The following is a 25468-nucleotide window of genomic DNA, read 5'->3' on the forward strand; positions in this document are numbered from 1 at the left end:
ATCAATCTTTTGAAATGCGAGAATATTTAATGAAATCGGAAAAATATATATTGCATAGTCGCTGTGGTGATTGATTTCTAAAATTAAAACGTGATATTTTTTCGCATTTTACACACACTATTTTCGTACATTTCTCAATATTTAATTTCGATATATCCAAATTCTAGAATTTCATCCGATTTAACAGAAAATCCCTTGCGTCCACAAAGGAACTTTATAACTCTTTATGTACTGACATTATACCGATCGTGAAAGAGTTGAGTGTCTTATGGAAACATTTCGATATACTATAATACACTGCGCGTATTACAACACAGTAACATTTATTTTATCGCTCTATTAATTTATATTTTACAGAATACATTTTCCATATTGTATTAAAAGCGATAATTTGATAAATTACAAAGTGTATATTCCAGTTTGTTTGCGATAATTAAAAGATTTTACATCGTATAAATTTTTGGTTGTATTATTTTCGCTAATTTTACTTTTAGAAAAAAAAGTGATCAGAAACACTATAATGGTTAAGAGAGAAGAAAAATTAAAATTTTTATACTATTAAAATTAAAATACGATTAAAATTTTATACTAGAATTTTATAATTGTATAAAGTTTGCTTTGTTTGGATAAAACAAGAAATAGCGGCACAGGTTAATTAATTAATTGAGAATTTAACATGTTAATTTAAAGTATTTACTATATATAAATATTTTTTAAATATAAAAAGTTAACAAAATCGTATAAAATAAATTTTTTAAACACAATATATATATAAATATAAAATCTTTCTGTAATTGTTTTTTCAAGACAATAGCAAGGAGATGTAAAGACAAGTAGAAAGACTTAAATTTTCCTCATGGCTGCACTAATAATGAAAGATGCCGTTCTCTCGTGGCTACGTTTGTAGCACACTTCAATTAAGACAAGATGAGTCCACTTTACCTTTTTCGTCTTATGTATCCTTTTACATAATTAAGATACTAATTGTAAGAGTGATACAACTTTAAGTTCCACTTCCAAGAGAATTGAGTTAATATAATTGTTTTATATAATTGTTTTCTAACTAATTTTGTGGTTATTTTCGAAGAAACTAGGATGTTCGTTTAATTTATTCGTTTACGAATAAATTAATGCAATAATTTTTAAATTTTATTAAATTTATTAAATTTATTTCATTAAATTAATGCAATAATTTTTAAATTGTCTGGTTATTCTCTTTTAAATTTTGCTCTTTGTGGTTTAAGCTCATATCTTGCTTCCAGCACAGTAACTGTTAGCAATTGTGTTTATCCGTTTAAATACTTTTTTAAAGGATAAATATTCCAATAGTCGCACATAATAGACTTTTTATTCTCTCATTCAGACTTTAAATAGCAGCTTTTACGCCCGTAAAATTGTCCTTTCAGATAATTCGTGGATTGCATGCGCCAGATCTTATCTGATAGATGTGGAGGAGGCAATGTCGTTTCTCGCGTTCTCGTGGAACATATTCAGCCCCGCGGTAGATAAACCTCGACTCCACATCTTTATGTAAAGGCTTCAATTAAATCTGGCACGAGATACAGCGATTCATCGTATCTCGTGCGTCCAGCGTGAAACTGTAACGGCCGCGCCGTTAGCCAATAAGCCCGCTAAGTAATAGCTTGGGTTTTCCCTCGAAGCTTTATGTGCACTTATTTGCCGTACGATTTGCCAACGCGATGTATAGACTACTGTCGACTTTTATACATCTCACTTTACAATTGAGATTTTATCAATGTATTAAAACGTATATGGATTTTTGACGCAATCACTATACAGCATAATAAGTTAGAACAATTTTTTATCGTTTCATATATTTTTAATCGGCTTTGTTTATTTTCTTTTTATTTATTGAAATATTTACTATTATACTGGATGTCTTGAATGGAACAAATTATGGCTTTCGTGACTTCATATTGTAAATAAGAAATTTCCTGAATTTGTCAACGAAATTTTATACACTGCGTAAACATGAAACACATCAGTGATTATTTGCGAGTTGGATACATTAATGTTATGCAACCATGTACATTGTACGATGCCGGTCGTAGATATCGGCGTCTTGCACGATACGTCGCGAACTATAATTGAGATTTTATCAACGCATTAAACGGCGCCAACTTTCGGCGCAACACGTGCCAGAGTTTGCATAATGCAGCAGGCGAACCTCCGATAGTTTTCTAATCGAGCGATGATCAAACGTGTCTAACAAACGCGATCGCGGATTACGTCTTAATACGCATAATAAATATTTCATCTTTGATCTATGTTTATGTTACAGATAAAGCAGTTGCATCGATTTCTTCGCCAAGGAGCGCGATGACTGCCAGAAATTCTTCGAGACGACGTTCAATTGGTGAGTCAGTTGATTTTTTTAAAAATATTTTGTAGAATATGTGAGATTGTGGAAATTCTTGATTATTTCACACCGAAGGTTTCTCATGTTTCCTAATAAATCTTTATATTATATAACAATTTACGGTGAATATGCCCACGATATTTTTTATTCGCGCAATTGTGTCTATTTTATTCTATAATTTAATGTAGATTACGTGTTTTTTGAGTATAGTATTGATAAATTTTAAATTTATTTTTCTTAAAAAAAGTTATTAATAAAAATATTATAATTATATATCTCTCTAGACTAAAACAAAGTTTATCTAGAATTAATCAAGGAACAGTTTTCAGTATTAAACAAAAATCTTTATATCAAATAATCAAATTTTTTTAATAATTATAAATATATCTGTTTTCTGTTTTCTGATATCTATGTTTCATGTGATTTTTGGAATTTTTTTGGAACGTATTATATATGTATTTATCGTAAATTTATTATATACAATATAATTTTGAATTAATATACCGCTTTTCTAACCAACTCTTGATAAATTTGGAGTTTCTGTATATGTAAATGATATGTAAATTAGTATACTGATTGCACTAAATTCAGCTTGCGAATAATTTTGCATAATAAATTAGTATTGAGACAGCAAATTAAATATTATTCTTTGACGAGAAGTTTTTGCGAATTTCTTCGGTGTGAAATCGTCGAGAAAAAGCGTGATCGGCGACGAAGCCGAGATTAATTTCCACTAACGCGCTCGCTGAAAACCCTGTCGATACTTGCGGGATTTCTCCTGCTGCGGAAACGGCAGTGCATCTTCATCCTGCCGTTGCACGGTACGCATTAGCAAGTTTTTCGCCGGTGCGGCGGCGCGATAAATCATAGTCGAGACTCCAGATGAGAGGCGACGGATGAAAAATGATGTTCTGGCAAACGAACGCGTTACCGTGGTCAGAGCAACGTTGAAATCGTGCTTCAGCTAAGGACTTGTTCGCACAAAAGCAAGCAGAGTGCTGCTTCGAACTGTCATATGAATCCATTCCCATTTCCTGAGATTTTTGCTTGGCAGCTTTTATTTAAAAAGAAAAAATTAATTACTTTGAGTTGAAGATATTTTAGGAAAATTTTTTCTTTTTCAAATAATTATAGAAAACAATCAAATGTAATTAATCTTTTGCAATATTATACAGAATGGTAACTGAACACATAATCGTGACATTAATATATAAATATAATTATTAAATTCATTATTGGATATCTAACAATTATATTTTTCTGAAAATATAGTTTATCTAGAATTAATCAAAAAGAGGGAGAACACGTTTCCAGCATTAATCAAAAAGAATACTTAACTTACTATAAAAGTTTTTCTCTGTTACAGCTTTCATATCAAAATACTTGTGATTCTTTTTGTATGAAACTTATCCGTTTAATGTTCGATAAATGTCACCAATCGTTCTCTTTGACTTGAGCAATTTTTAAATGTTAGATGATTTATCCGATGCTACGCGATATCTCACATATGTCGCGAAACTGTCGATACAGTAATAACCATCGACAGCAATTGATTGGCAGCATAGATGTATGAGTCTAAGCCGCCTAGCTCTCCAACATTTAAATGTACGTTTGGAATCCGCATTTGCGGTATTAGTACGATATTAGTGTACAATTAATCATCAAAGATCCATAGGATGAGAATATTGACATGCATTGATTCATACGCAATGAGCGTTCATCATTAAAGCTGCATGCACAAAAACGATATCTTAAAAATAATATCAATTTTGTTAATAGATTATATGAATACTGATTAGAATCAATTTTTTTATTTAAAATTACATCCTCTTAGCCAAATGATATCAATGACAAATTGACAGTTATTTGATGAAATTTGCTGCCAATCTGTTAATATTGCTAACATTTGACTTATTAGGTCTATGATTATAAAATATCTATGATTATGCAAATCTGTAATCATGGAAAATTGAGAAAAATTGAGAATTTTGGCTATAGCATTATACAATTTTTATTTATAATAACTATTTACATTTGTACAACATATCGATTAATATATCTTCTAATTAGCTTTATTTTATTCAATCGTTTTAATCTTTATGTCAATTTTGATATAAGCAAATGATAGATCTTTTATCTTTAAATGCGTTTTAAATATGTTGTACAATGTAAAAGTTAACGCTTGCTCGCATTTTAATATAAATATTAAACTTTCGCGATTAAAAATGCTGAGTTTAGAGATAACGCATCTTGCATAAAGAGTGATTTATAATTTAAATTTGGTTATCTCAGCCATTTTTGTTTGCTGCGATTAAATATATTTTTCATAATATTCATGAAATATATGAAGCGAAATCATGCGCATCATAAAATCACACCAAGCTTGCTCTTGGACGCACACGTGAGATATGGAGAGTGGAACAAGAAAATCCACTCGGAAAACGGCTCGCTGAGGTTATCTTATTGCCACGAAGCGTGTCTCTTATGTATTAGTAGAGAGAAGTCTGAGAGCAGCCTTCTTAGCGTTTATCGGAAGCTTATCGATCCCTATTCAATACCGCTATTTGCATTCATTGTGGAGCTGCAAGTACATAGCCATATCCACTTTTCGACATTGTCGGTAAACGACACTGCCTGCTCGTGCATGTTCGTGTTGCATCTATAAATTATTAATCAGAAATATAGTTCACATTTAATTATATAATACAATGTAGTTTTAATTCTAAAATGCAACGGTTAAATAGAAGCGTTTGTAAGCGTTTCAAGACAAACGCCCCAGAATGGTTATTCTCAGACTTTTCTCCTGTGCTTCTTATGCTAAACTACACGCGTGTATCGATACATGAGTATTGAAAGGAAAGAAACAGAGTTGCTCGCGGCATTCGATTAAGATATCGTGGAACATCGTCTCTTCTACTCGGTATACATATATTAAATATAATATCTTCTCTAAAATTCTGATACTTTGTTTTATTTGGATTTTTGAAATTTTTTTAAACAACGTTAAATATTTGATTTGGTAAAATTTTATAAAAATTTATATTAATTTTTTTATTATTTAAACTCGCTTTAGATAAATCGTAAAATAGAAATCTATCTATAATTTCATGTGAAGAAAAATATTAAAAAATTGTCATAATATAAAACGTAAAATTCAATTTAATGAAAATAATTTAATCTAGAAAACTATTGTGTTTAATGACTGTACAGGTTATTAAAACGATTACATGATCCTACGATGTTCTTCCACAAACTATAATGAACTCAACATGTACTCCGCAAATGTACATACATATACATATAAGGCATAGATACATACAGGCTTGAGTTTGGTTTAGCTCTGCTAACTGGAAATTTAAGGGAGGCTAAACTGTACTCTGAGAGAACACAGAGCGCGGCATCGCCAAGATTTGAATTTAAGTTTCGTTAGGGATTTTCGAAAGAGAGATGTGTGAGAAGGAGGGTGCCGAGCAGGCACCCTGAAGTTTTAAAAGGGTTTAGGTGAACTTCGAAGAGAGTCTTTCCGGAGGAAGTTCCGTCGTCCTCGAAGATCTGCTTTGCGTGGGCTGCATTCTTATTCATAAAAGTGAAATATTGTAAAAAGCTCACGGCGTAACCGCGCGATGAGTAGAATCGAAATTTTTCAACATTATTCTCCTCTTTTCTTGGCATAGAAAAAGCGGGACTAAAAGAGAGAATCTTCAATCACGACCGCCAAAATTTCGTGTGGAGCATATCGAGTTTAGTTTCGAGCGTAGTTTTACTTGCAGGTTTCAGATTTTCGAAGAACAACGAATATTTTAAAATATGCACTTTGAAGTTTATAAAAATAGATAATTATTTTTTTAATGAATATTAATGTACTTATTTAGTACGTAAATAATGCTAATTTCATATAATATTACTAAATAATATTAACAAATTACGCTATTAATTGTATTTTTATTGTCGATTTATTTCACATTATTGCGCTGAACTAAATCGATGCAAAATTAAGTAGTCATAAATATTCTGAAAAAGATTTAATTAAGTATTAGGGTTAATTACAAGATTCATTTGCATGAGAAAGAATGTAGCATACATTATTGAAGGAAAAATCGATAAAGTTTCCATTTGCACCAAATTTTATTGAAATTTGATATTTAAATTTATTATATCAAAAATTGATTACTCTGAAATAGTTTATATTATTTTAAGCTTTTATTTACTTCAAAATTTTTAATTAAATTTTGAAAATTTAGTTTCGATGACATAAAAGCAATTTAAGTTTCGATATTTAAGTCCGTGGTTCAGGAAATTTTCTGTCACCGATTTTATCCGATTTAACGAATATGATAAGAATGGAACAGAATTCTAACAGATCAGGTAAAATCTATTGATGACGCGGAGAGGAATCAAAATTAAAAGTGAAGGAAGGGCGGGTGAAACAGTTCGGAATAACGAGGAATAATCATTAAGGATTCCATTGAAAAGACCTATTATCAACGCGCGACTAGTCCTGAGGGAGTACCTACTTCCTTTAACGTGCACGTAATTGCCGACCAAGGAAGTGGGATAGGCTTTTCGAGGTCGTTAATTTCTTCAATAGTCCAAAAAAATTGCGGGAACAGTGATTCAGATAAGAGAATAAATTTATCATTTACAATTAGCAACAATTAAAAAATACAAATCTAAAAATTATGATATCTGTTCGTGTAAACTATTATCTTTTGGTTGTGACTCGATTGTAGGGAAAGTAATTTTATTATATATTCTCATATTATGTAAATAAGTTATGAAATTTTTAACAGTAAGTTTGATTGAAATATTATTATTGAATATTATGTTAGTGCTGCTTATATATACTTACTTGCCAGTATTTAAAAATAGGTCGGTATAAAACATTTTATTGGAAATAACTCCAAGTTCGAGTGTTCAATGACATGATCTCTTGGTGAATTGCGCGAATTTTATATTTCTCATTGTTTTCAGATTTTTTTTTAAAGGAAAACGAAAAAAAGAGAAAAGCATAAAATGTCCTAAAGATAAAATCGCGTATACACGCGTTTCGAACATTTGCGTACATTGGTTTTATATCACACGCATCATGACTTCTCCTAAATTAAGATTATTCGCTTGACTTAGTTTTACGCATTGTATCTCCAAGACTTTAAAACACATTCTTCCGCTTCGATTTCATCCTTCTGAGAGGAGTTCCGCCTTTTCCGCGTTCGCTTACGAGCGGACTTAATTCACTGCTCGCTCATGCCGAAATAGGCTCCATCCCTGTGTCACGCCTTTTTGCAATTAACATCGAAGAGCCGCTTGATGAGGCTCCGCTTTCATGCAATTCAAGTCGATTTTTTATTCTCACATCTAACACGCTTCTAACTTTCTTTCATCTAATTTAGCCTCTTGCCTTTGTCATCACCTTTGTCTTCAATTAGATATTTAATCTCAAACATTTGACAAAACTTATGTGGTAGCTTTGGTGTTTAACTTTAAATTAAAAATTGCATTGATGTATCAATTAAAAATAACCATATCAATAATTTTTTTTATAAGCTTCTGATAAAATATTTTCAATTTTAGCTAGGATACTTTTTTATAGCTTGGATGCTAATAAAGATTCAACGAAATGTGAAAAAAATAAATAAATTTGTTTATAATCCGTACAATGTATAAAATTTGCCTTGGGCGAAATATATTATTCGAGCTCAAGTCTCCCCTCAAATACAGCAGGCTTACCCTTGTTTCGCGAGCTTACACACTTGCTGAATTTTCCTCCCTAAGACTGAATCGTCTCTCCCTATTCACTTTCTCTCTACCTTTTATTAGGTTCAAATTCTCTTCTGGAACTCTAAAGTAATTACGTGAAAACTTTGTTGTTTTCTTACACATAACTGTACGAGAAAATTCGCATAATTTTAATTAATGTCGACACGAATTTTAGCAATCCTTTTTTCATTACAATTTTTATTGGAAATTATTGTCATTCTTGTCACATAAAATTTTTTTATGGCAAACAAGTATAAAACGGATTGCATCAAATGTCCAATATTTAATAATTATTAATTATTAATTAATTAAATATTATACTGAATCTTTATTACGATAAAATTGGCTTTTAGAAAATTTAATTTACTTGTTATATAAGTATTTTACATTGGCATACAAACAAATTAGCACGCTTTGCAGTGTTAATTTTGTAAGGCACTCTAGATTTCGCGTTACTCAGAAGTTTCGCTTAAATACTTGAATTGTTCGCGGTTAATTTTGGATACAAAGGAGTTCCTTCTCAGACGTATTGCATGCGTTAAAGACTTCCTGCAGTTGCGACATAGCATGTATCTGCATGCATACACAGACGTACATGTACGCTTGCAACCTATCTCGTGCGGCGATGCATTCGACATGCAAGCCGTGAAATGCATTAGATTAGGCAGATACTGCTTTTCATGCTAATTCGAACGGTATAGTATACGTTTCTCATTGAATCGTGTAAGTCTTCGAGTCTTGATATTTTAGTTTTATTTTTCAACAGTAGCATAAAAGTGTGAAAGTATGAATAATTGCAAATAGTAAACAGGAATACAGATTACTGAACAACATTAAGAAAAATACAATAAATTTCTAAAAATATTACACACAATATTACAAATATTAGTGTGTAAATATATTTGTTATGTATATTGTAGACTAATGAAAAAGAAGTTAATATTATCAAAAATACTACATTTTATTTTTGTGTTATATTGTATAAAATATGATAATTAGTGTACATACTTATAAAGGTCCGCCTTTTGCTTACAAAGTATTGTTCGAATACATCAAACTTTGAATGTTTCAGTTCAAATGCATCTTCCGATATACAGCGACATCAAGAATTGTAAAGGTGAATGATAAATTTGTTTAAATTTTGCCTCGCGAACTCGTGCCGTTAGTAACTGCAGTCATGCGAGTTGCGTGCGTCGCAATGCGCGGCTGCATTCTAGAAAGATGTTTTAGCTAGCACAAAGCTGATTGCAGCTATTACCCTGACAAAGGGTGTACGCGGTCTCGTAGTTCCTTTGGCGGAGTCTACATGGAGCCGAAAACAATGCATCGTCTTGCGCATAGAAGCGCATTCGACAGACGTTGCAGGACGGCAGAAAGCGCCTTGTTAATACTGTCATGCCATGGAACAGAATAATGCACAAATATACTATGTTAACTATCGTATCAAATATCGTATCGTATGCACACTAAATAATTATCATATTTTATATAGTATGATAAAATAAAATATATGATATTTTTGATAACATTAACTTCTTTTACAATATGTACATGTAACAAATATTTTTACGCACTAATATTTTACAAAATAACGTTGAATTTATTTCTCGCGATTGTCAACTCTCTCTCTCTCTCTTTCTCTCTTTCAGTATTTAATTCTTTCGATGAGCAATTTTTTTTCTATTTACACACATGCAAAATATAAATAATGTATGTAGAAGACACCTGAAAATTGAAAAGCATTAAAAGTGGATTGATATTTATTCCGCTTGACAGTGGCATGATTGCAGTTATTAGCTCAACAGAACGTGGCATGCGTCACTTCGCGGCCGAGCTTTGTAGCCTCAAGTGCGCTTAACAATAGTACAGCGCGTGAAACGCATCCGATTAGACTCGCGCGCTACATTCCTCGCTCCAATTTCGCGGAGAGAAACTTCACTTGGCTCACACCCGCTTTCTTTGTGCCCAACGTAATCGCTTCGTCGTTGCCGTTCGCTGCCGAAATCCGGCTTCGGTTTCCGACGCCATGACTTATCTACTACGAAACACTCGCCTCTGGGCAGCGGCTAAAGCCGCGGTTTATTATGTATATTCGAACGCATAACACGTAATACCGCTTTCCGAACTAATCTTCGTCGGAGAGAATTATAGCATGAGAGTCTCGTCTCTCAGAGAAACATTTCTTCCACGCGGCTCGTCGAATGTAGTTTTGCTGAGATTATTTTAATAATAACGCAATTTCAGTGAGTTTGCTTGATTCGCGAAATCCGTTTTCTTAACGAACGCGTTATTCATGCATTGCTTAGGGGCGAATTCCGCGTACTTACTATGTATAATTATATATGTGAGAATTTAGGAGGATGCTCGTTTTACAAGATGACTGTTGCTTTGGGTATATATATATATGTGTATGTATATATAAAAATTAAGGAAACAATAACATTCAATTAAGGCCTGAATGATGAATAAATCTAAAATAAAAGAGCAAGTGAGGCTACCGAGTGAATGCAAGCTGTCCGTGCTACTTACAACTGTTTCGGTCCACGTTTGTAAATATTTCTTAATACACTTATAACTAGCACGAATATTTTGCGTAGCCCATTAACTCTTTCGTTTTAAACATTTGATTAATTTTTTGCTAACAATAAGAGTAAATAGAGTTTAAACAAAGAATCCGTGCGATAATTCATGAATACAGCGAAGAGCGAGAAATTGGGGCATACTGTAAGGGGAAATCCTGGGCGCAGACTAGGGTATTGCGGATGTGGAATAATATTATTGATGCCACATTTTACGAAACGCGTTCGAGGCACGCGTGAGAATCCGCGTCCGTTGCAGAATAGTAAATTCGATTTTGGCCAGCGGTTTCCGATAAATAACGACGATATGGTGTCTTCAGACATTCGGCAATTTGGGTTAATGCCAGCTTGCATTTCGTACTCCGGCGAGCTCGTCGCGTGTTACAGCATTCAAGTCATAAATCTTGCCGAGGGAAACCTCGTGCCTAATATCTTCCTTACGTTTTCGGCGCGAGGTGGCTAGCGCTGAAGGGTATCGCCCTTAGCTCGAAGTCAGGAAAGCTGTTGCGGAAATAATTACCTGTCGACTTTTAGCATACAACACGCCTGAATAAAACATTCGCTGGATGAAATATCGTCGCTGCTGCTGCGGGCGTTCAGTTTAGTCCGTCCTGCATGTTGCCCTTGTTTGTCCTACTTTTCAGTCCGCCGAATACACGACTAAAATTGAAATTTGATTCAGTAACGGAAGAGAGGTCAGTAACAAGTGCAAGGTAGACGGATAAACAAGGCTTCTAATAAACTTTCTATCTCACTATCGTCGTCTTTGACTGAATCTCCGATCGAACATTAATGAGATTTACAGGAAAAAAGTCTGTCAAGAGTCGAGAAAATTGGCTGCATTTAATTATACGCATTGAGAGGAGAGATTCAATTAGAGGTAACATTTTTCACTGTAGTAGAGAGACTATAAAAGAATATGTGAATAAAAGACGTTTCTTGGACATAATTTTGATGGCTGTAATTTATTTTATATTTGAAACTGAAATGTATAATATTTTAACATTTAAAACTCGGATTTTTTGAATTTATGTAAATTTTTGTCAAGATATTTTAGTGAAAAAATACGTTGATAATGCTAATTAATTATTATGCTTCATAATATGATTAATAATATTAATTTAATGAAAGAACCAGATTAAAAAGAGCATATATTATAATTTCACGTAAATAAATATGCCAATAATGTGCCAATAATATGTCACTTTGTCAAAAGCCTTGTTTATTCAGCTATCTTGCAATTGTTACTGAACTCTCTTTCGTTACTGAATCAAATTTTAATTTTAGTCGTGTTACGATTATCTCACGGACGAATGATTATAATATTCATTATGCATAAAATCATAAAAATATATTGACGACTAATTTGCATTCAAGAACTAAAGAGATGGTATAGATTTAACACGACTTATTGCGTCATCAAATTCTCTTTCATATAAAATAATGAAAATATAAAGAAGATATTTAATTAACACAATAAAGTATACGTTTTATATACGCGAATCTCGGATAAATTTAACGAATTATTAACTATATAACAAACCGCAAAAATAATCAGATATCTACAGATTAATATACGAAAAAACTTAGATAGACTGAATTTCCGCAAGCTGAATATGAATATTATTTATCATAGATACAAAGTATTTTATAATTCTCAGACAAGATTTTTCTATATTTTATAATTCATTTATATACACGTGTTATGATAAAAGCACCTGCGCTGAGTACAGTCATCTGCGGACGCGATGCAGAAAACATCCTTTTTTGTCGCACCTCGCTACGTCAATTTTTCGCTGAGATGTAGGGTTTTAAAAATCCCGCATGCAGAGACATGGCGATGAGTGGTGTGTGTGTGTGTGTGTGTTTAAATGCCACGGAAACGTGACATTTAAACTTACAGTACAGATCAGCTGGTCATCTGACCGTAGTAGTATTACGTGTTTTTATGTAGGTTACTGACCTACATAGAAAACGTGGCTTTGCGTCAATCCACTTGGGAGTAGTTCGGGATTCGTCACAAGATGGCACGATCAATGCAGTTTGGATGCAGCCGATAGCGTCGATAGAACTGTCAATATTTTCGCACGAAAACGTAGTAGCGAAAAACAAATATTATCTGAAAGCTGAAACCACTTCCGACAAGCTCGGAATCATTTATTTGAGTGATTAATTTGTAAGATCGTCGCTTAATTGCGAAACTTAATACTTTGATAGTATAAAACACTAAATAGTCGCTAGCGGACGCTGAATTTGTAGATTAAGATAGCATATTCTCGTTTGCCACAATTTGCTATAATTTGACATGTGACACGACCGTGTCTCTTTGATACAATTTCTCAGACATAATTAATGTTTTTCAAAAATCATATACATGCGCTTTATAGCAACAATTAATAATTTTGAATATGATACATACATGTATTTTATTGAAAGAGTTAGGTCTTATGCGTTCATCTAGTTAACTTTTCGAATATACATTTGCCTCGAGAGAGCGAAATATGTGTAATATCTCGGGAATCATTGCTCGTGAAAGTTTGATTCAAACTACGCTAAAGCGTAATTTAATCTTTATACAATAATGATTCGTATGTTCCAATATCCGACTTTGCGAGAATTGATTTTACATTTGTTTTGATTTGGCGAATTTTCTTGCTGTATGGTCAAGGCGTGGTTGTTCACAAAAGTTTTGTCGTAATTTACTCGATCAAGACACGGTAAGGAATACAGAACATATGTCACCAGGCAAGAAATTTCTGTAGTATGCACACGTGTCTGTCGCGGACACTGGTGTCTCGCGCAATAATGGAGAAACGATTCCGTGCCGCCTGCCCTTCTGCAACTGGCATCGTCATCGTATCTTCCCCGCGAGGTCGGCTATCATGTTAACGTTCTCCTATTACAAGAGAATAATTTATCATAGAGAAATAAAAATTATTTTAAAGGCCAAACACACATTTTTCAAGATAATTTAAGAAAAATGCGAAAGAGGAAAAAGTGATTTAAAGATGTGTCGCTTTTAGCTATGTAATTTTTACAATTGGAAAGTAAATTTGTGGGAATATTCTATTATACGTGTTTTATAATTTGCTAGAAAGTGAGAAAGAAATTTGTTCATTTCTTTAATATAAAAAATGTACTAGAGAAAGTTGAAAAGTTAAGAGATTTTTTAAGGATTTAATTCCTCTTAAATGTTCCTTTACTTTTTATCTTCGTATTTTACGAGTGTTGGAATCTTTGCAGATCTTGTTCTGTTTTATATAACGAATCAAATCGTGACATCTGAAGATCAGATTATTATAATTAATAATTAATAATTAATTGATAAAATTAAACGTTTAGAATTTGAAGAAATTAAAGAATTGCATCGAGAGTTTGATTTGGAACAAGGTGTGATATTTTCAACAATATTTTTGTTCTGTTCTTGGCACTCTTTCTGGAAAGATGTACAAGCAAGTCACTTTACTCGAAATCTTTTGTATGTACGTTACATTTCGCAAGACACGGTGAACCTCTTCGGTGATATTTGGTCGATCCATCGCATGCCGAAAGCAAGGAAAGCTTCTAAAACGATCCATCTTACAAAGCTTGACAGAGGAGTTCTTCCATATTGGATGTCGTGAAAAGCGACGTAATCCGAAGAGAGCGTGATATATAAACAAAGGAACCGCGCATAGCGTATCGAAAAATAACTCAACGATGTCTCGGAAATTCTTTTGATAAAATTTACTCTGTGTAAATCCGTGGAGAATGTAATAAAGGAAAATTTTATTTTCACGCAGGATCAAGGTTTTAGACAGGATGATTCGCGAAATGTCAACAGCCACGATCTACAAAGTCTTTGAAATTGGATACCTTGTTTGTTAAAAATAAGGGATCTCGTGTACAGCGAGAATGGATTTAGAGAATTAGACGCAAAGTTAACAAAATTTCGCAATTGATCGAAAGATAGTCTGGTGAGAGCTGAAGACTCATCTTGTAGGAATATAAAGATCTATAAATAGGTTTGTCCCGTGCTTTCTTCTCGATAAAGATCAAAGCCGTGAAGTGGCACTCGTTTCAAGCTGTGAATACCAATCGCGACGTAGTCATTGATCTTGAGGACTCGCCACGGTGTTGGCTGAAATCTTCAACGAAGCTTTTCACTTGTGCTGAAATAGCGAATCGAAATTAAAGAGAATAAAAATTGGGGGAAACAAGACTGCACGAAAATATTGTTTTCACATATTTCGTTTGATTTCTTTTATAATCTCAATGTGGTTATAAACGTTACTATCATTAATATAAGGGAAAAAAGTACAATGGTTGAAAATTTTATTGATTTTTTAACAATAGGCACAATTGTCGAATGGTGTCTGATGAAGTGATAGAGCAATCAGGTCTATTCAGGTCAATCTGGTGTATCACGCGATAAAATCATATATCTTATATTTCTTTTTTACTTTCTCCCGCAAGCAATGTTATTGAAATTTACAATACGATTGAACCAGAAGAAACTTTGTTCAACATTGGAACATAATTAACTCAAGAAATAAAAAAAATTTACATTTTTATTGATTCTTGCAGTCATTCTAAAATTACATACGTAGTGATATATTTCTTAAAAGTTCAAGTATTGCTCCGATTTTAAACCACATAACTCCCGTTGTTTAATTAAATATTTTCCTAGTCGAATAAGATTGCTTCCGTCCGGCACATTGGTTTAGGTGTGCCAACCTTAAATTGTAAAAAGCGGGAAACTTCCGACGATGGAAACGGACCGGAAGCCCATTAACGGTTGGCACGGAGCGATCCATCTTACGAAGTGACTGCTCGATAGAAGCCGCGCGAGCGAAGGTGCAACAATGTCAAAAAAGAAAAGACGGAAAGGTGAGTGAAAGAGTAAAAAAAGAAATATAAGGTACATGCTGGATTGCTTCTGTCGTTCTATGCGAGACTGATTCGAATCGCGCCGTCACTTCGTCATCTAACAATTGTGGCGATTGTAGAAGAATCAACAAAATTATTAATTATCGACGGATTACAATATTTATAACTGTGATATGGTAATAATTTCTCAATCACAAGAAAGAAATAGTGAAATTAGTTATTTTACAACATGAATAATTGTTGTAAATGTCTGCAAGAGACTTCCTTTCAGATAACTTTTTATTCATACTTCTGTATTGGTATTTATACGTACAGAGAAAGTATTGCAATATGGCGTATGTAATTAGTGTATAATTAATACAGTACTAATTGATGCAGAATCATTAAATCAGAATATTAAATAAAATATTGCAAAATAATTTCTTTAATGAAGGACGAAAGTTGATTAATGCGTAGAGTGCTAAAGATTCTATTCAAAGGGTTGTTGATTGCATTCATCCATTCTGGACACAGTTACGATAACCCGACTGGTCTATCCAATACTCCGAGATGTTACTGCAAATCCGACCTCGTCTCGCTAATTACATTACTGCCGTTGGCAGCCTGTTTGCATTGAACAAGCGACGAGAATCGTTTCAGCCTGACAGCGTGATATGCAGCAGATGATGTAGTGAGTAATCTTGATCAGTTTCATCAAGTTCTGATAGAGGCACAATGTAATTCTGTCAAAATTAGCATGTATCGTATACTCGTAAGTTCTATAATTCCCCGCGCGTTTTATCTAGAAATAAAACTAATTTTTTTTATATTTTATTTATTTCATATTATATAGAGATATTGAGTATAAATAATAATATGATTATTAAAAGTTTGACAAACAAGTAAAATTATAAATACTAATAAAACAAAATTGTAGAAATTATAGAAATATAAGGCAACGTATGAAGAGTTTGATAAGAAATTTTATTACGTTTAAAACGATGGTGAGTTAATTTTAAGTAAAAACTTTCAAAGAAATATTATTCTCATGTATAATTTTCTTTAATAACTTTTTACATTTACGTTTATTATCGAATTGAGAAATGCAGAAGTCAGAAAAGGTTAAATAATTTACCGAGATACTATAAATTATATCTGTAAATATGTTAACGATGCTTTCGCAATATCTCATGTTATCCGCGCGAAACATTATTCTACGTTCCACAAACTCGTTTGAGGATTATTGCGCCCTTACGTGCAAACGCAAGACGAGCGTGCTCGGCGTGCAAGAACCAATATTTGTTCGAAATAAAAGCTACCATTACGTACAGGGCGTAATTGGTAGCCGATAACGAGAAGGAAAGACCAAAGAAAATACAGGGAAATGGATCTGTGATTCGGGAAAAATAGCCTCATTAATCATCGGTATTGCCGTGTCAAAATCTCGAGTATTTATTCACCCACTGAACAGAGTGATTCTGTGACTAACTACGTAATTGATATTGAATTAAGACCTGTTGTGTGTGGGTCAAAAATGGAAAAAATTCAATTTATATTATTAATTTAATTAATTACATATTAATATTCTAACATACATATAATTATTTAATTATATGTATGTTATAAATTTAGTTTATATTATTAATTTAATTAATTATATATTAATATTTTAACATACATACAGTTATTTAATTATAGTATGTATATGTATATGTATAGTATGTACATAGTATGTATGTTAGAATTTTTCAAAGATTTTTACACTGTTACATTCTCAGCGACGAATCGCGAGTGTTCTTTATATATATCTCGGTAATTTAAATTTTATAAACGGATATCTGGGTGTGCGCGCATGACTTTTACACGATACTAAATTTGCTAGATCTACATATATTTGCAGTCCGGAATGCATTTTTGACTTATCTTGAAAAACCGCGAAAGTAGAAAATTATTGATATCTCTCTCTGTATCTAATCCGACAATTATATATTGCACATAAAATTTCCAACCTTAATCATTTCATCGTCTAAATTAAATGCGGGCAACGCGGACAATCGTGATGAGCAGTTTAGCTTAATTTTTTATTTATCATGTATGCATACGTCTGATAAATCATGTATATTAATCGAGAGAGGAAGATAAACGCTAATTTTATTTTTTATTGCCTGTTTACATAATATGTAGAAAAGAGAAACAAGGGTCGAATTTGACTCCACTACAGTTGAGGATTTAGCTTTTTTTTTAAAGAATTTTAAATTACAAACTGGTTTTCCAGAATGCATAATCAATAGCACTCGGGATTCCGCTGAATTTCTAAATGATAAAGTGAGAGAGAATGCACGTTAAAAAATGTACATACGTACAGCTGGATTTACATAATGTCTCTTTTTTTTCATAAACCAATCTACGTAGCTTACTCGGTCCGGAGAATATGAACGTTGAAGAATGTGAGGCACATAGAAATTGCATAATCTTATGATGCAAACTCTAAAATTTAACATAATATTCTACCACCTTATTTCCATGTGCAATTTTCATGTGCAATTGTTGAATACTTTCGCGTATTCCTTCTTAAATTGCTGTTTTACGTTCCATAATGAAAGCTGATACGAACGTTTGCTCTCGAATCGGGATTTTCAGAGATTTATATGCGTATTTTATAGTGGACCGCAGAGTCAATTCGCTTCGAAATAAACTTCGAAACAAGATTTGATCGAGGCAAGCCAATCGCAGAATCGCGGGCAATTCGTCGGCTCTTATATTTAACATTAACTTCCTCCGCGACATCAGAACAATGTTTGAAGAAAGTTATTTCGTTCAACGAAGCATACTTAGTGTATCTAATTAAAGATTACTTTGCTTATTTGGAAAGGTAGGAAGGTTGCAAAGGAAGAAGCATTTCATGTTGTAAATCGTCGACTACTCCCTTTTCTCGTTTTAGATTAGATTAATTTACACAGTATGGCGCTAGATAATTAGTTAATCAGCTATTTATATAAAAAATCCACCGAGCAAGAATGTTATGTGACCTTTTTAGCTTATTTTATAAATCAAATTAATTGTGCATTCTCTATAATTTTCTTATTAGAATCACATTTTTATATAAAGAAATTTCCTTTTTTTACATTTGTAAAATTATGGCATACATCATATAAACATTTTTAATTACATATTGAGAAATATTTTAATTAATAAAGAGATAAAAGCTACTTTAAATAATTATTAAAATGTGATTTTGCTTAACTTAGTTACAAATCAAGATATTTTACAAAGATATAAATTTTAATGTACAGCATGTTTTATTAAAATTTTGTACATTGATTCATTAATGTAAAATTGGTTTTCATATTAAAATTGATTAAAACTGATATTAAAAATTATAAAATATTACTAATATTCCTGCTCATCAACTCTTATTTATTATGACATCAATAGCCAACATTACACATATTTTTATTCGCTCATGCATGGCTAATATCTCGCTTATTCTTTGTATTTTATTCGTTTCGCCGATGATTTTATCAAAATACGTGTATATTCATGTACCAAAATTTTAATTTTGATAATGTCTGTGTTTGAATTAGACATGTTCCATTGTATTTATTTTCACTGTGAATTATGATTGATTGACTGTTGTATTTATGATCGTTTTTTTGTTGTATAAGCATATTCCGTTAATTTCTAACGCAAATTATGGCACGTTCTTTCTTAAAGAAAACTGACAGGAAAAACGGAGGATTGTGAAAATGCACTGAAATGACTCGGCAGTTATTGCAGTCCGAGTTACAATTCGAAGTTGGAGTATATCCGACTGTGAATACATTTTCCTGACGTTTCAAGCAATCCCCTTGCTGGTCTTCTGTTCTGTTTGTACGAGGCTTTCCACGTCCTTCCGCTTGGTAGACATATATAGACAGAATGTCGTGGATATCGCAAATTTTATCTTGACTGCTCTAGATTCTTTGGTAAACTTGAAGTCAATATTTTTTGTTAATAAAAAGTTGAGAAGTTTTTAAGAATTTTTTATAATTTTTAATATCAAATATTTTTGTAAGTTGCAAAATAAAATGTTGAGGAAATAAAATTTACTCTCAATTTACAAGACGTTCCGCTTCAATAAGTTGTCAAAGAATATTTGCAGAAAAAATTACTGATGCTTTTATTTGAATGCGGCACATATAAAATAAGTTTTAACTTCTTTTTTGGTAAAATTTCAATTCATTTAAGAGAATAAAATTTTCTGGTGTTTAATTATTTTCATTCTATACTAAAAAGAAAGTCTGTTTATCCAAGACACCTTGTATTTCGAGAAGGACATTTTTAACTCTATCGTCCCTATCTTTTTCTTAGTCAGAGTTGGTCTGGAATCTCTCAGGAGAGAGGCTTACGCGTGCGTGGACACCATGTGTAGACTGTATCGAGATGTTGGCAGAGCGCACATGTGTTCGCGTAAACTCGATATCAGATTTGCTCCCGGAGTTTGGGGTAAGATTTATGAGCGCCGCGAGGCCGTTTTGTTAGCGACGTAGTTAGGACCATCGCGGCTTCCAGCCGTACAAATGATAATTAATGAAGAGTTCCGGACTCACGAAAGGATGAATGTGGTCGTTCAGCCAGAGTCAGAGAACGACGCGATGTATAGCGACGGACTTCCGAAATTCGCAGAAGTTTGATGCGGTCGAGCTTTTTGAATGCATATTTTACTTCACTCAAAGGCGAAACCTGTTATGCTATTCAGCTTCCACTCTTAGGTCATTTGTACAATGTATATAGAAGATATTCTAGACCAACATTTCAAACAGAACATTGGTTTATCGTATACTTTCGTATCTCCATAATTTAAATTATGATACAAAATAAAAGAGATTATTAGAGTCTAATATTATTTTTTATAATATCATCTTTAAAGCGTTTAAATTTTATTTAATTATGATTAATTAAAATTAATGTGTTATGTAAATTCTACTTTTTAATAGCAATTTACTCTGATTGATTTAATTAATTATTCTATACAAATATTTTTAAAAATTAATTTAAACCAGCAAAAGTTGACATTTGATTTAGAGAGAATTCGTCAAGTCAAGCAATGAATAGGGAAATCGTGCAGCTGCGCCAATAGTCAACATGTGATTTCTATTTTCATTCGCGACAGAAACAGTACGCTCTGCCAAACATAATATATAATATGTCATTTTGACATTTTAGCGCAACACTCGTAAACTTTTAGATAATTGTCGCGTACGAGTCGAAAAGCCCCTTCTCCACCATTTATTTTCCCGAAACCGCGTGAGCTCGTTCGTCGCGAAAATCGTTGTTCCCACATCGCGAAACTTGTAATTGCAGGAACACTTGAGGCACGGCATAGTCATTATAGTATGCGGCGCACGTTGCGCACGACTTAATGTCCGCACGCGTTTACGCACGCGCACACACGTTTCCATCGGCGCGTCATTAATTCAAGGGGTTATATATGCAAAACATGAATCTCACGCGAAGGGCGTGTAGCGCGTTAAATCTGCCTTTTTCCCGCGCTTCTACCCGAGAGAACTTCATTAATTATTTTTAACTGCACCATTTCGCCGCTGTCGTACGTAACGCCGTGTAATAATCCCTCGCGCAACTGCGGCAGTACAGCTATGATATGTTACGAGAAGGCTGAATATGTCAAGAGACATGTTTCCCTTTCCTTTCTTTTAAAGTTGAGAGCTTTTTTTGTCTCTTTTTAATTTTAATTTTAAATTTTTAAGAAATCGCGACAGATAAAGGGGAAAGTACTTATTTAACTAAACATTTAATCATCACAGTTATCACATTTTCTTGGCATCACGTTTTAATAACTTAATCATACACTGATTTGTAAACGAGATTTTCATTAGCTTCTTCCGAAAGTTTTTAACTTTTTATTTATATTCACAATTTAATATACGTTAGGAGAATATAAAATTGTATTCGCCATTTTCTACGCGAAAGAATGCAAAGTTCTTCGACTAAAGGATAAAGTAAAGCTTTCAATAAAATCGAATTATCTAACAGAGAAACTAAAATAAACTTATGAATAAAAATGGTCGATGTACAGCCATTCGTGAGACCAATTGTTAAAACGTAAGAACTGTTTGATAACTTTGTCATATCCGCACGTACTTGGAGTGGTACGAAAATAAGAACGAGTGGCAGTGTAGAAGGAGCGAAGAGTGCTGAAAACATTTCAAGTGTCTCTTCGAAAGTGGTTTACTTGAAAGTGGAAAGCAGTTTGGTCGAAGAATTTTGTATCGTCTGTATAGCAAAGGTATCGATGGAAACGTGAAAAATCTCTGAAGGATATAACTGGATTTGTGTAAGGCGATTTATGAAGTTCATAATTTTCCGAAAAATGGCATGTGTGCATTGAAAATGCGCACGCGTACATGTATTATATTTTATAATTGTTATTACATATACGCATCCGAAAAGGGTCGTATAATATTATTGGTTTGGATTTGAATTCCGATTACGGAATCGTTATTGCACTCGTGATATTTCGCATGCCGCTCCAATCGGCGGGACAGCGATCTCTGCGCTTTTTAATTTTTTCGAGAACCGAACCGAAATCTCTGCTGCGTGAGCGCGTTTAGAAGCCCTCGATTTATAGGAGGAGACAGGAGAGGGCCATGCATCCAGCTAAAATCTGCTGACTCGTCGTAAATAACGCTATCGGGGCGCTCTCGCCTCGATTACTTTTTTCGCCGTAAAGCAAACCGAGTCCACGCCGATGGGCAACAACGGCCACGGCGTCTCTTTTACATGCCACGGCCGTAATGTTTCGCGCAAGACGGGATCGAGTTTTTCTGCTAAATTTCTCAGGATAATCGGGTTATTCGCGCGCCCGCGAAACAACCTTGCGTGGCGGATGGCATTATTAACGCGACGCGTTGCAGTAACAAGCGTGCGCAACAACCCTTTTAACGTTCGCTTCGTCAAACAAGCGTTACGCGCACCGCACAAAACGATTGCATGCGTTTATTGTTTTATAAAACCTTTCGGCATGTATTATACAGCGAATCGCACTCAACGCCGCACTTCACACGTGTCGCACGCAAATATGCTTGTAGTTACACGTGTACGCTCGTATAAGTTATTTAATTGCGCTCTTCGCCACAGACGCGCCGCGATTATCGTAAATTCGGCACTCTAATTGTGCACTTTATGTGTCATCCAGATTGATATAATGGCTAATTCGTGGTAATAAACGTCTTTATCTTAATTTTAATCTGGTGGCGATGTGCACTGTGGATTATAGATCTGTTAATGCTATTATGATATATAAATTATCATGATTGAATAAATATAAGATTGATGAAGTTTCCGCCAGTAAGACAGTTTATTCGAAATTGTAGAATAATCGCAAAACTGAACTGATTACTCAAGAAAAGAAATAAATAAAGTAAGCTTTAGGATGGTCAACGGATAACAAAATCAATTTCAAGTAAATTGCACTTTAATGAGATTTTAATTTTAACTTTAGTTTCCAACTATGTTTTCCGTGCACGTTGCTCCAAGCTGTGAGTCTGAAAGACTTGCACTTCTTTTTATTAACTTGGCAAAAATCGATATTTTGCGATGTTTTTTTGAAATTACAGATTTTTATATGTGATTTGTATCATTAGTATGTTCATAAAATCGATATTTTTAGAAAGACAAATATTCTTTAAAAGAAAATGGTTTTTATTTATCCGAGGAATATAGTTTGCCATTTGGATCTGTGATAATTGAGAGCCAAAGTTAAATTTAATTACAGCGCTGAAAATGGAAAGTTGCAGAAATTAATGATCTCAAATTGGTCAAACGAATTATTGAAGAATCAATTGCGTTAATTTGTTCGCTCAAAAAGCTTTGTTAAATAATTTTATTAATAAGCCATAAATTATGTCATATTATTTTAATAAACATTATTAATTTTTGTACAATATCATTAAATATTACAATATTTATTATACAATATGTAATGATAAATATGTTAGAAAGATATAGTGCTGATTGTGAACGGTTAGGGGGTTAAAGAGGTTAAAGTACTCATCTCCATCTTCTGGCAGGAACAATCGCAGGAACATTGAACTGTCATCTTTATCATCCTTATCGGCATCAGGAAAGTCCTCTTATCGTCGATGTCCCGCACAATCAATTAATTAAATCGACCGCGCTTTTTCCCGAGTCGTCCTTATTTTTTTCTTCTCTCAGTTGGCATCATTCCTGATGGCGATCGAGATCGATAACGGACGTCGACAAAGGTAATCTGCTTTTTCGCGCATTTGCTCCACCATTTCTCGACTCGGCGGCGATCGCCCGCGTTTTCTTGTCGCCGGATGTCATTAATTAAGTCGCCCATTTATCCGCCGCGGAAGCAAGATGAATCGACGACACTTTGTTCGTAAATCCCGGACGTGTGGTCTTGTATCGAGTGGTTTCGTCATAAATTTAACACGGGACTGCCCGAGAATTCGAGAAACGCCGCGAGCGTTGGAGATTAATGATCGATGGAGGATTCGGTATCAGCACTCTCCGAGTCCTCATTTCTATGCGGTCACAGTCTGGGTTGATGTAATCTTTGTTCTTAAATTATACTCAGTGCCCGAAGAAGTATCACCGCTTTATCGTCGCTGTGACGCTTCGGAAAATTATTTAAATTACCGCACATCTTTCCCTTAACTTGTCCATCTTTCTTATAAGATAATTGCCACCCTGAATTTGATTGCTATAGGATGGTGACAAAACACAGATGGCTGCTTTCGCTCATTATCTTTATCGCTCTTTTATTCACCTATCGTGGTGTTATTTTAAATCAATTGCAGAGTTTAATTTCCAAATGCTTCTCCCTTGTCGATAGACTTTTAAATCTGAAAACGTATGGTATTTGTGATAAAAACACAGTTGCACAGTATTATTGATATTTGTTTGATTGCATTTTGCATTTTTTTAAATCGCCTTTTTTATGCTGCATAGCAATTATTTTCAAAAATAATCAAAAGACAAAGGTAAATCGAAGAATCTTTGTAAATTAAAAATTTATATATATACTAATAGATTTAAAATATTTAGTTAGATTTTAGATAAATATTTGAGTAAAAATTAAAATTGTTTAAACTCTTTTAGGACTGAAAAAATTTATTGATAAATTGCGGTATACTATTAAATTTTTTTTTTTTTTTAACTCCGTAATTTTATATTTACCAACTCGTGCTATATTCAACATCCAAGCACATTCTGTAAATAGAAAATTCAATCAAAGTCTAACACGATCAGTGTTGCATTGCAAATACGGCGTGTTGCTGCAATTCCTTTCTCAAATTGATTCTATTTCTGATCTAATTCTCCTATTTCTCTCTGTGTCTCCTATTCCCATAGATGGATCGTAAAATTAACGTATTCATCTGCGCATTCGTTCACCGTCGTTACTCATTTGCTTTCCCCGCGGACTAATTTATCATTCCGCGCTTGCACAATCGCGATCAATAAAACACACCGATAAAGAGTCGGTGCTGCGGCCAGAGCGTGTTTTCTTCACGTTGCTTATCATGTTTCGTGCTCGTTCGGCATTATGCAGACGCGCGCTCTCATTTTGCACCCGAATAAAATTAATGCTTGCACGTTGCTCAGCCAGTAAGTCGTAAATATCATTTCTTTCTCTCGTCCCTTGCAACGCACAGATCCGGAAATTGCAAGAGACTCTGATCCATTAGAGACCATAAAATGTTTTCCCGCGCGCTATCTTTCCATCGAGTTATATTATGTTAGACTTAAATGCCGATACAATGTATTTATTTTAGTAATTATATTGCTTTAATACACTTAAAATGCTCCTATAGTTGCTTGAAAAACAATTACAGTAATAGTGAACGCAGACATATATACAACGAGAGAAGATTTTTAT

At 33.4% G+C, this 25468-nt stretch overlaps 1 protein-coding gene across 2 annotated transcripts in view; it reads left to right on the forward strand.

The window, feature by feature from the left end:
- Window positions 1-25468, forward strand: part of LOC105678148 (uncharacterized) — a 221996-nt gene that overhangs the window by 74366 nt on the left and 122162 nt on the right. For both annotated transcript variants that reach the window (XM_067356375.1, XM_067356374.1), the window contains exon 3: window positions 2303-2377. The gene's annotated coding sequence lies outside the window, so the exon portion shown is untranslated. The remainder of the gene's footprint in view (window positions 1-2302; window positions 2378-25468) is intronic.

The sequence above is a fragment of the Linepithema humile genome, chromosome 5 (assembly GCF_040581485.1).
Source record: "Linepithema humile isolate Giens D197 chromosome 5, Lhum_UNIL_v1.0, whole genome shotgun sequence".
NCBI lineage: Eukaryota > Metazoa > Arthropoda > Insecta > Hymenoptera > Formicidae > Linepithema > Linepithema humile.